General features: G+C 34.8%; 1 long non-coding RNA gene across 4 annotated transcripts in view; it reads right to left on the bottom strand.

Moving 5' to 3' along the window:
• The window catches only part of LOC119718628 (uncharacterized), a 50695-nt gene that overhangs the window by 18452 nt on the left and 19148 nt on the right, over window positions 1-13095 (bottom strand). For 2 of the 4 annotated variants that reach the window (XR_011810399.1, XR_011810398.1), the window contains 2 exons: window positions 8629-8678; window positions 7709-8059 (listed from right to left, as the gene is read on the bottom strand). This is a non-coding gene — a long non-coding RNA (uncharacterized lncRNA). Of the gene's footprint in view, window positions 1-4398; window positions 5142-6664; window positions 6763-7708; window positions 8060-8628; window positions 8679-13095 lie in introns of those variants that run through there. The other 2 variants (XR_011810400.1, XR_011810401.1) reach the window with 2 other exon arrangements.

The raw sequence follows: 13095 nt of genomic DNA, 5'->3' as shown, positions 1-13095 counted from the left end.
GGCGGATGGCCATTTACATGAGAAAGCACAGGATAAATAAGGTTCATAAATTATTCACAGCTCACCAACAAAATTTAGGGCATCAAATCTTTTTAGAAATTAAATGAGAACTGCTGGCAGAGTGATTCAATTTATTCCCCCTGAAGGGAGAGAAAAAATAATTTCCAATCTTCTAATAATTCTGATTTCTTTATTTTGTCAAAATTACCCTAAAAAGGAACCAGTGACACATCACACTGTCACCAGTACTGGTATTAACCGTCTTGCTACAGTTCCGATGTTTCAAGGCAGATAACATAAGATTTTTTTGATTAAGTCTTTCATTTAATTAATGAATAAAAATGGCTGGTATTCCATTTTCTGTGTGAGTTACTCACATTAAATGGAATTTGGCCAATTCAAAAGCCAAATTTTTTTTGCAGCTTTAGAAAACTGCTGGTAGTGAAGTAACAGTCTGCAACCCTGTCAGAAAAGCAGTCTGTGGTGTGCATCAGAACATTCTAACAAGCTGGTTTTTAAGCTGTTCCTAAATCTTCCTCTGTTCAGGATCTGAATCTACCACTATTATACTATGTGAAAAGTTCCAAATTTAGGTGTTATCTTAAAACAGAGTAGGGCTTTTCACCTCCAGAATCTTTTTTTTTTCTTCTTTCAAAAGAAGAAGAGCAAGACTTTGCTCTCCCTCCTTCCAGCTAAGCTAAGGTTCTTGCTTCTTGTGCCGCAATAAAAGTTATGATGTAATCCTTATTTTTCCACATATACTATCAAGGCTTTATTAAATTAAATCTTATGATTAATATGGCAGTTACAGAAAGGAAGCTGCTGTCATCATACAAGGAAGCATTTCCAGAACCATTACTCTCTTCCTCCCTGCCCTGCCTTCTTTAAGCCTTTTCCTTCTTCATGCCCACACTGTTTACAGAATCTGTCTTCAATAGCTAGTTAAAGCCAAGAAATATCTAAAAGGGAACGAATTGTACCTGCTTCTTCAATGCCTGAAGAAGGTGCAAAGTTCTGCAAAATCTGTGAAGTGTGAAGTATAGGAAGGTATTTGAAGCACAAAATCTGTCATGAAAATGAAACAGGCTGAAAAGGCTTTGCTATTTTGAGGCACCTCACAGGACTAGTCAGATTAGTGAGTTAGTTCTGCACAGAAGCCGTTTGATTTGTTTAGAATGTAGTAATTTCTTACCGTATTTACAGTACCCCCAAACCATGTATCTCTTCTCTTTCTTTTAGGAGGTAAATAATGGACAGAGAAAAATGGCTTCTCCTTTCCCGTACAAACTAAGCCTGGGCCATAAAAACAAAAACAACCACAGATTTTACAAGTTTCTGAAGTTGTGTATTTTTTAATGTATTTGTTGTATCTGCACATACGGATTCAGTATTTATGTACTTGCAGACTGTTATGGTTTAATTTGACACTTCTCATCTTTCAAGTGGAAAATTTTTAATGATGTGTAAAAGTCAAACATAAAATTGTGAACAGGATGGGTTTTTTGTTGTTTGCTTTTTTGTTGTTGTTTGTTTGTTTTTGCAATCATTTTTAAGCATGTTTCTTGAAAGAATCTTCCCTTAGTCCTACCCATACTTAAAAAGGTTTTTCTATTTGTCAGTGTTTGCTTCATTTAAACAAGCTGGTACCTCGATTTTCTAGTGCACTTCAGCACACTGAAGTCATTCTGACTTCAAAAACTAATCTACCTGCCTGTCTATTTCATGAGTAATTAGTTACCAACTACTTTTATTAAGAAGCAAAACAAAACAAAACAAAATGTAATGTGTGCAATGAAGTGACCTGGATTGTTTTCTGATAGATAATCTATGCAAGTAGATTGAGGACAGTATCTACCCTAGACCTCCACTGTAGAAGAGCAAACTTGGCTAAGATACAGGCCTATGGCACCAGGTTTCATATTGGTCTATGCAGATTATGAGGTATTTTATCCTACAGAAATAAATTACTGTTCTAAATCTTCAGAGTACAGAAGAACAGATCGGAGTGCAGTTTTGTTACATTCAACAATAAGCAGCCCCATATCATTTTAGAGCATCTAACAAGTTTTTCCACCCTCAGCCTTTGACAAAGATTTCATTTTACAGACTTTTTACCTGTTGAAATCTTTTGGATACAGAACCAATGACTTGATTGATTCTTCTACTGATTTCTTGTGTAAGTTCATCCTTTGTATAACAGGAATAAAAAAAGATGAAGCACATAAGAATTCAGCCTCACCTTCACAACCAAAGTAGATTGTTTGCTGACTCTCAATGTCCAATCTGGACTGTGTGGATATTTGCCAGGCTAGACTTAAACAGCAGAATATGAAACGTCATAAACTCATATTCTGTTTCAATTTTTCCTCTTCTCAAAAGACTGACAGCAGAAGGTGGTCAAAATAATGGTATTTAACATGATCGAATGATTGCATCTGAACTTCCCAGCTAACCTTCTAAAGGGGCTAGTGCAATCTTTGGTTTGGGGCAGAATACAGAAAAAATAAATAAATTTTATTGAAAATTATCAGTGCACTTATGCTGCAGTCACTAACCTTTCAGATAACTGAAAACCCTTTCCAAATTGTGGAAACTACGTTAAAATACTTGAAGTCTTCACGGATTCTTGCCTGCTAGCTGTCTTAATCTCTGCTAATACAACTGTATACTTCTATACTACTAGCCCTGCTATGGAATGTGACAAATTAGTATTTTAATTTGGGACAGTCACCATAGCAGCTTCCACTGGCTATATGTATATTTGGTAATCATCATTTTCAACTCAGATAACAAGAACTGGAAAAAGAGTCAACCGCTCTGAGCAACCATATATTCATGATATGTCCATCCCTGGAGATATTAAAACTTGACTGGACAATTCACTTAACAAGCCAATCTAAACTGATCTGGCTTTGAATATGACAGTTAACAAGATGTCTTTCAGAGACCAAATTATATAATTCTGATTTCTGTTTTGTACAAGTCCAAGCAAACATTCCCAGCAAAGACGTAATTTTTTCCACTTACAGGTTTGGTACTATAGAAATGGACTGTAGGAGCACACATATTGATGTGATGGAAATATAGAAGTTCCTGCATTGTGCCTTGAATTGGTGTTACAGCAAGACCACAGGGACAGACTCTGAAGAGTTGAAGACTTCTAACAGTATATAAAGGCAGTTCTCAGTGCTTTTGTATTCTAACATATGATGTTTGGATAGATATTATTTCCTCTCTTCATTTTCAAAATGCATCATTTTTCTCTACTCCTGCACAGAATTTGATACAACATGGATTTTAAGATATTTTATCTGCTGTATCCCAAACAAAAATTAATTTATTCTTTTCCATGGGTAGAGAAGGAAGGAGATGACACTGGCCTAAAGCACTTGACTTTGCCCTGCATCATGTAATATTTCAAAATGATGCAATAGGAATTTTCTTCAGATGGAATCATTCTGTCATCAATGGTCTTAGCCTCAGATGTATCATAGCATCTATCTTCAGTTCTCAAAAATGTCCATGTAATCTCAATGGAACAATGATCCTTGAATCACAGAATAGCAGGTGAGACTGGATACAAAAGAGCCTTTCAGCTTGTGCTCACCAAAAATGTTATGACTATATTTCACAAAGCCATCTTCATCACTTCTTTCCTATTATGTCCATCTCTAGCCTCTACCACGCCCACAACTCTTCCTCTTACTACCACAAACTCCGTTTTGAAGCCAGCCTATTCTATCTGATCACAACTGATAAGCACTGGCTGTTGATACTTGTCTCAGCTCAGCACAATGAGAAGCCAATGACAAGATAAAAACAGATCTGTTCGAGAAGCAACTCAGATGATCTTCCAGTGGTACAAACTACAACTAAATATACACTCTTCCTTCAGCTGGAAAGACAAAATATATGAGCCAACCCTTGACAATCATAAACATGAGCTTTGAACTCGGCAACCAACACTACCCTATTAGCTTGCATATCAAACACATTTCCAGGGGTTCATAGACAGAGATCAGAAAGCCAGTCTAATAAATATAGTTCTTGCCTTTGAAGTTGGAAGTGTTGAGGCCTACTTTGATTTATTTTTGCTAACAGAAACTGCACACATAGTTGAAAGGGAATAGTTAAATAGTCAATAGCTGTGATTTTGCCATAGCACACACTCGTTCAAGTTATGGCCTATTTTATGCTACTACCAGTTCAAAATAATTTAAATAGCTCTGACTAATTTAAACAAAGCAACAATAACACAGGCAAAAAAAAAAGCCCTCTCAGATGCCATTAGTATTTATGTAAGGTATCCTTCAGCTAGTGTATGTATTTTGATAAATAGATTCTTCATTTAGTTAAAAGAAATATTAGGGTACCCCAGTAAAACAATCCAAAAGTGAAACCATGAATTTGCAAAGTTGCTTTAGAATTTGACATTTCTGCTATTGGATTTCAAAACATATGTGGTATTTGACAACAATAAAACAAAATTAAAAGACCTTATAGTATACTGGGAATTACGCACTTATGATTGTATATATTCTAGAAAACAGCTTTATTTGTTGTTTTCATAACTACATACATTTATAAAACAACAGCAGAGAATCAGGAGGTAAGTACTGATATAAATATTTAGGTGTATCTCTTTAAATACAAAGCAATTAGCCTTGATAATAATTTTGTTCTTCTGTCATATGTGAAATGTTGACTAAGATAATGGATGTCATTCCCATATGAATCATTATACTTACATATTTACAGAGGAGAAAGTTTCTTTCTTTTAGAGATAAAAACACTAAATTGTGATCCTACTTGCTTAGTCTTTGCGTTGAATTTAATCGGAAAATTTTGTCTGACAATTCCAGATATTTAATACACATACAGCTGAGGAGCAAAAAAGTAAATAAACAAACAAACAAAAATCTGTAAGATCACTAGAACTACTAGTATAATACACAAAACAAGAAGTTTAAATATAGTTTTAGGATGAACAAGTAGATGTTTTAAATGAGTACATTTGGATGTCGGCATTCACACTGATCAGTTTAAAATGGCTTCTGTCAGAGAGGTAGAGATAATTGAGCTTTCTTTAGCTGGCAATCTTGAATCTGAGTATTAGTCACTTTTTCATTTCCAAAGTCATTCTTAGGGAGAAAAAAAAATGGTTTTTTTTATTTATATATTCAGCTGTTCGAGACATTTATGCATTAATATAGAAATTAATGCGTTAATATGGAAAAAGCATTATGTTTCAGACTGAATATGTGTATGGAGAAAAAGAAATAGGAAGTTTTTATGATTAGAATAATCAGCTACAATGAAAATAAAATCTGTAACTAAAAGAAACCAGCAGAAATCTTTGAAAATTGCTACGTAAACTGGTCTGGATGGATAAGTCTGTATACACAATTAGCAAGAGGGCAAAGTTCTGATATGGACATTTACTGACTTGCTTCATGGAAACGCTTCTTCTGAAGAAGAAGCCAGCATACTCTCTTGTGTTAGAAAGGGCCAACTGCAGTGGGCTGTTTGACACCTATAGCAGTAACACTTTGGTATAAACATAAGCCATCAAGCCAATAGCAACAAAAAAAGTTACATAAAAATTCACAGGAGATAGTATATGCAACCAGTGCTTTGATGTGAATTTTTAGTTTTAAGGCCACAGTAGCTGATAAAATGTTAACAACAGAGCTATATGATACAGCTTGTAGAGTAACCTGGATAGGAATAATCATATTTTATGACACCTCTCCATCCCCACTACCTCTGGAATATTGGGTAATCCAGAAAGTATTAAGAGACCCATTTGAATTTCCTCTCTGTCACAGTGAAAATCACAAGGTACTAATAAATATTATATCACAGCCACCCACTATAAGTGTTACTATAACCCAAGGCACTGTATGTCCTTCTCTACTAGCACCATAAATAACAGATTATGACACTCTAGGGAAGGTGGGTGGTTATTTTCAGTTATAAGCAGGATCCATGTTCAAAGAACAGATTACAGATAATTATGTGTGCATTTATCTCTATTAATTATTCATTAATAATTATGCATGTTTATGTCTCCTGTCAGCTCAGCCAGCAAATCACTGTTTTGAAGACAGTCTCATCATAAGACAGCTGGAAGCAAAATGAAGGCTTACACTCCATCTTTCAATAAACAGACACTATGCATTTTGTAGAACCTAGATATCTTCTAAATCAAAGTGTGTTCTACCTTACTAAAGTTTCACCTTCACCTTGTAAAATGCAAAAAGCTGAAACAGGAATACGACCAAAAACTTATATGCTTTCCTGATATTTAAAAAATAAAACATCAACATACATGTATATGCAAAATAATAACTACCAAACAAACAAACAAACAAAAACACTCATTATGAATATTTGAAAGGGTCAAGCCAAAGAATTACTAGAACTTGACAAAACAGTAACAGTCCACAGTCACTTTACTGCAGAGTACTGAATTTCTTTTTAGATATCACTGAAAAGGAATGAAAAGGAATGAAGGGTACATCTGTCTTTTTCCTGTTGGAAAGAACAGAATTTTTTTTGAGCCATAATTACTAGAAATGAGCAACAAAAAGGGAACAGGTCCTTCATATCACTCCCACAGTCATCTATGCCACAGAACCACAAGTTCCAAGTCTGTGCTTACCAGCAGTAGCTGTAATGATAATCAGCCTCAGAATATTGCTGTGTCAGGACAGAACTGAAAATACGATGATTCAGCAAATCATGAAAAAGTTCACTGCTCTGTCAAGAGAATGTCACAAGATTTCACTGTTACATACTTTCCCATCTACTTCAATTATAATGTACATTTTAAAAATAATCTAGTTTATATTAATTAATACTAATTAAATATAAACACTTTACCAAATCAGAGCTATTGCTAGATAAATTTATTACATAAAATAAAGTGTAGGCACTTTGTAGGTACTGAAATCTCTAAATCTTGTTAACAGTATGCACTGAGCATGTATGGTGAATGTGTAACAGGAAACTCTGTACCACAGCATGCCAGAAGATGAAGCATCTTATCTGCACAGTCCCTTCTCAGGACACTTCCCCAGCTGGCTCCAAAGGCAGAGTTGCTCATGGAACTGCCACCTAGGCTGGCCATGACAAGGTGCATGTGGAAAGATAATTGGGAAGTCCCAACATGCTAGTCTTGTGATTTCACCACTGAATTAGACAGTGAGAATCTGCTCTACAATTGTGCACTTCAAGCTTTATCTTTTAAAACTAATCTGAATGAGGTAGGCTTTTGTTTTTATATTACCCCATCAGCTGAAAAGAGTTTGATTCTATCATGCTGTCCTAACTTGGAAAACCTTACCTCTGCAGTCATTTACACAGAATAAGCAGATTCACTCTGCACAGACATCAACTGACATGATAGTTCAGTCTCATTTCTCAACTTTTTTTGCTGGAAACAGTCTCTTTGTACTGTTGAAGAAAATTCCCCTGGAATATACTACTCAATTTTATTCAAATGTACTGTTACTTTTCAAGCATTTCCAGATAAACATACCTTCATTTTAAAAACAGTAACATAGTAACACAGAACACACAAAAGAGGAAGCCGGTGCGTAAAGGACATATGCCTTCGGTTATAAACCGAAATGATAAAGTTATGGGAAAAAAAAATCCAACTTGCAATGCTCTCTTCTTTACTCCACACCAATACATGTATAACTAATTAAAAGGGAAATTTATTATTTCTGTAGCTTCATTTCTTCTACTCTGTTACCACAGAATTTTGTTTTACTTCTGTTATTAACAAAAATGCTTAAGAATAGCAGTATTTATTATACAAATACTGTTGCTTAGTGCGTTTTCTAATACATTTACATTAATTAGGAGGAATTTATGCTTGCACAGAAAATTCAATATATCTTTCCCTGTTGCATTTTGTGTCTCTTAATATCTCTTAGTTTTCCTCCTCCTTTTTCTTCATTTCCAGGAAGTTTCTTGATCTTTGATTTAAAGTCAAAATCTTAAAAGTTTTGGCTCTCCTCATCAAATCATCATCATCATCTAGAAGAAACTGAGAACCATAGCTTGCTTTAGTTTTTTGAAAACATTTTGGGGAAGGAATGGAATAACAATCATTAAATATTTGTAGTCATCAATATAAAAATAAGCTTTGTTTCTGCTTCATTTCTCTCAGTCATTCTTCACGAATCTTCACCCATCACCACCACAACTAATACTTCATACTAACAGCATCTGCTTAGCATATTCTTTTCTATAAACTTCTTGTGGAAAGCTTTACCTGAACCTTGTTATGTAACTTAACATCAACTTTTCCTCACAAGTCCATTTAATGACATTATTACTTGCAGTCTTGGAAGCAGAAGGCAATCTAATCCTTGTCTTTCGGTTCTACGCAGTATTTTCCCCAGTGAACAACTAGTCTGAGTACAACGATTTACAAATACTGAGCTAGTGTCTTCCTACACCTCCCAGTTTGTCTCAGAAACTATCCTTTCTGAAGGTCTTATTGCCTGGCATAGGACGCTGGTGCAATTGCTAGGCCATCCCTTGTGAAAGCAGTAACTAATGCTCTTCTTTTAAGAAACGCAGCATTCCTCTGAGTTAATAAATACAACTTACCTTGCCTGAAATTCCCTTCTTTTAACTATTCTTGCCATCTTCTCCCAAGTCTGTAAAGCAACAGAGGCCATAAGTGAAGGAAGAAGAGGATAAAACATGGATGGAAACACAAATGGCAGTCACACACTGTGCAAGCAGAGATGCACTTTTCACACTGTGGGAGGCCTCAGTAGCTGTTCAAACAGCAGGGTCTGAGTAAATCTCAGCTAGTCTGCCATGAAGAGAGTTATTACTCCCATTTCCAGGGAATTATAGGCTACCTGGTATAAGAGACTAAGAAGCAAAAGAGGATGATGTCTCGAACTCTCAGCAGAAAAGGTTGTAGCCACATTTTAAATTGGCTTAGAAAAGAGCATCCTGCAAAAGCAGGAGAGCACTGTTCCAGGGCCAGCCTCCTGGAAACCATCTGAGACATCTCTGCAGCTGTGGTCCTGGCAGTGGGCAGAAGGGAAGGCCTTAGCAACACCTTTCTCCAAAGACCTTTCTAAAAGGTTCTGCACATGCAAAGTAATGGCTACTGGCTTATTAATGTGGTTATAGCTTGTTTTGTGATTACCTGAAATACATGAATACGGATATGCATGAGATTTTATGCCAGACCTCCACAAATCCACAAATGAGTTCACTGTGAACTTCTACAGAAGAATTTTTTTTCTTCTAATAGAGAAAATAGTTTACTAAAAATAAATTTAACTGGAAAATACATTACGCTTCTGAAGATCTAGCATGTTGGAACTTTGGATTTCCTGTCAAATGTCATTGAAGCATGAAACAGTAAGATTTGAATCCTGTTTTAATTGAAAATATTGCTACAATTTCAACCAGGAAGCTGCTAACAAAGCTTTCATAATAAAGATTTTAAAACAAAATTGTTTGTTTCTAAACTCTACACATGCACTCAGTTTTATTTTGACTGAAAATGTAATTATATTCTTAAAGGCAAGAATTATATTCTCTTAAAACTGAGACTACTGCTGGATTATGCCAGTTATACAGCCATTTCAAATTCATATTGAGCTTTTTTTTTTAAGAGAAAATAAATACTTCCAAACAATCCTTTGCTTCAGAAAATATAAGCATCCTTTCATGATAAATTTGTGTGTGTGTGCATGTACAAACACGTATCTGCATGAAAAAATAATTCTTCCCACAGTACTTGTCTTCAAGAATCTCACTGATCAATCCCTTATTCTATCATCCCTTATTCTATCATGGCAGCAACTAGGAATTAGTTTTATGCCTTGCAGTAGATGGCACCTTTTGTGTTAATCATGCTACAAAGCTTAAATTTTATAGCTAATAACTAAAATTCAACAATGTGAGGGATATGCTAAAGGCCACTTCAAACTTCAGAATAGCAAATCTATTTTCTGCTCATGGTTAAGTGTATTTACATTTCTGGAGGCCTGAATAAAGAGGTCCTATTTACACAAAGGGTCAGCCATTCTTGAATTCTGCATATTGAATGGCATATTTTCTTTTGTCACTCATGGTATGGGTACAGGACAAACAACTCAAGTTCAGGATTTCTACAGATATTCTTTACTTTTTGCAATGTGGAGGTGTGTCATTTCTCTGTTGTTAATGTTTTTAATTCAACAACCTTCTTAGCAAAGAGGGAGTTGTTACATAAAATACAAGGACAGCAGTAACATGAAACTACTTAAATTTACAACTGAATTATGTTGTGATATTATTGCACACAGACATGAATTCAAGCAAGAAAATGAAACATTTAATAAAGCAAGATGAATAAAAAATAAAAATAAAAATAAAAATAAAAATAAAAATAAAAATAAAAATAAAAATAAAATTTGCAACTTGTCATGACCACACTTGCACTTCCTCTCAAATCACTTTTGAAACCTGTTTTCATAACTTAACCAAGACTCTAATCTTGACTTCCAAAGCTTGAAGTCATTTTAAAAAATAACCAACAAATCAAACAATGAACAAACAATTCACAAGAATCAACTCACTTAGTTTGCTACACTGTCCTGGGTTCAAATGATATGACTGAGTTTGGGGAATTACACATCCAATATTGGTATACTACAATTTGAACTTTTGAATTTTTTGAATTTTTGATTTTTTTTCGTTTATTATTATTATTATTATTATTATTCCTATGGCTTCACAAAGATGGAAACAATTTCATTTCAAGGGAAAAAAAAAAGTTTTTCTAGTTAGAAAACATTCTGGTTTAGGCCACTTACTTATTCACATTACACTAAAAGGGACCTCAGCATTTCACATGCTTCATTTCTCAGCACTATGACAGGAAAAGCTGTATCTCTAGATAGTCCTGACAATGATATTTCTAGAATTCTGGTAGGAAAAACTCTAAAAACTCATGGACACATGTAGCCCATTCCTGTATGATTCCATTACTTTTATATATATATTTTTTTTCTCCTGAAGTGTTGTCTGAAGTTCTTTCTTTCAGTTTATATCTGTTACATATCTTAAAATACATTGCCCAAATCTGAAATGGACACCTTTCTCTGTGTAGCAGACTTTTTTATGGTCAAATATCTATGTTTCTAAATATTCAGAGTTTTTCTAAACTTCTTGGACTAAGCAGCTGCAATTCATTCACTTGTACCTAGCAGATAAAGATTTCTAGATCTCTGATCATGTTCATTTGTAGCTTTTGAGACACTGGGGATCAACTATCTGGGGGCTTGGCCAGAGTAATTCAGTTAAAATTCAAAGCTGAACTTTGAAAAAAAGCAATGCTGAGCACTTCCATTACCAGGGCTATAGCCCTGTTCATTCATCAGAGAAACAAATTTGCTAAACATTCCTTCTCTCAGTTAGTTTTTTTCTCTAGTTAGTTTGTTATTAAGCAGATAAATAAACAAATCTAATTCTTGTATATTATTCTAGCACTGGCAATTAAATAATTTCTTTCACATTTTTGTGTTTTGTTTTGTGTTTTTGTTGTTGTTGTTGTTGCTGTTCTCAAAATCATGTTATTTTAAGTACATTCCATTTGTTCTATTTTTCCTATTTTTGTCACTTTGTTGACTTCTTGATTAGACAAGTCTGTCGCTAAAAATGAAGTTCTCAAGCCATCCACCTTTCTTGTTCTTGCTATACAAAAGTTGACCTACAGTCTGCAGTATCGAATGTTTTATTTTCTACTTTCTAGTTAGGGATTAAATTCTAGACCTCCTGCTCTTAGATTTTCTCTGAACAGAATGATCCCTCTGGCGTTATTCTCATACAGCACATTTCTGAGTTCCTTGAAATCACCTGTAACCCCTGATGACTCTCATGGAAAAGCATGTTTATGTGTTAAAATATGTATGCTCAGAGACAGCTAGATAAAGAAGCCCACTTTATCATGCAACCTTAAATCTGTGTGTGTGTGGTGGTTCTACTGTGCTAGGCAGCCAAACACCACAACCGCTCTCTCACCCCACCCCCCCAATACAGTGTGCAACAGTGTTATCCACCTTTTCTAGGATGCATAACTTACGAGCATCACCTGCTATTAACAAGTAAGCAAACACTTTCAAGCTTGACATTTCTTACAAATTGCTATAATTGTCTCATACGCAGAAACAGAGCAAAACCTGCCTCAGTTGTTCTGTTCATGCTCTCTAATACAACAAAACAAACTAACCAAGCATTTAATTTTACCATTTAACAAATACACTACTTACAAACACAGAGACCACAATACTGGCTTGTGAAATCAAACCCGATCTCCTGCTTGATTATTTACGTTTCAAAATCTGTCTTCCCTACTGAGACTCTACAGAGAGGTTCAAGTCATTGCAAGTTCTAGTGGAGACAATTGCCTATTCATTTGAAACCACATAAGCATATTTCATCTATACAGCTAAAAAAAACCCACCCATGAGATGGTAAGGTCTTGCGGTTTTATTACAGGGCTGCCTATGAATCAGTCGCTATACAGACAAAAAAGTTTCAAAAGTCTTTTATTATCTCTGAATCAGAAGTGATCCAAGAATCAGCATTTTCTCATTTATCTTCCTTCACTGAACATAATCAGGAATCCTCACTGATCAACAGAATTATTTTGCATAGGTTGGCACATCTGGAAAAAATGGATTGCATCACTCTTCATGCTGATAAATATTTTAAATTACAAACAAACTTTGATTATCATACTTATCCACTTATCCAAAGCATAGAGAAGCATAACTAGAAACATGGGAAAATGATATGCATAAAAGCAACAGACAAATGCAGCAAGCATAATTTAGGTGATTTAAAATGTAAGGATTTGGACCTAAGAAATATTCTGCCAAAAGTCTGTAAAATTTGGTTTTATTATTTACTGAACTATAAAATACAAAGTTTAGAAATGTAAATTTTGCACAGTGCAGATGACACACGATGTGAAAGTAAGCAAGTCACTATCACATTCCTTCAGAGACTGATGACGTCTAGTTGCATGATAAATGTGCCTTAGGGAGGCTGTGGTAAGCTCTC

Source organism: Anas platyrhynchos, chromosome 6, assembly GCF_047663525.1.
Source record: "Anas platyrhynchos isolate ZD024472 breed Pekin duck chromosome 6, IASCAAS_PekinDuck_T2T, whole genome shotgun sequence".
In the NCBI taxonomy this organism is placed as follows: domain Eukaryota; kingdom Metazoa; phylum Chordata; class Aves; order Anseriformes; family Anatidae; genus Anas; species Anas platyrhynchos.
The sequence above is the reverse complement of the archived record's forward strand: the minus strand, read 5'-3'. Positions and strand labels throughout refer to the sequence as shown.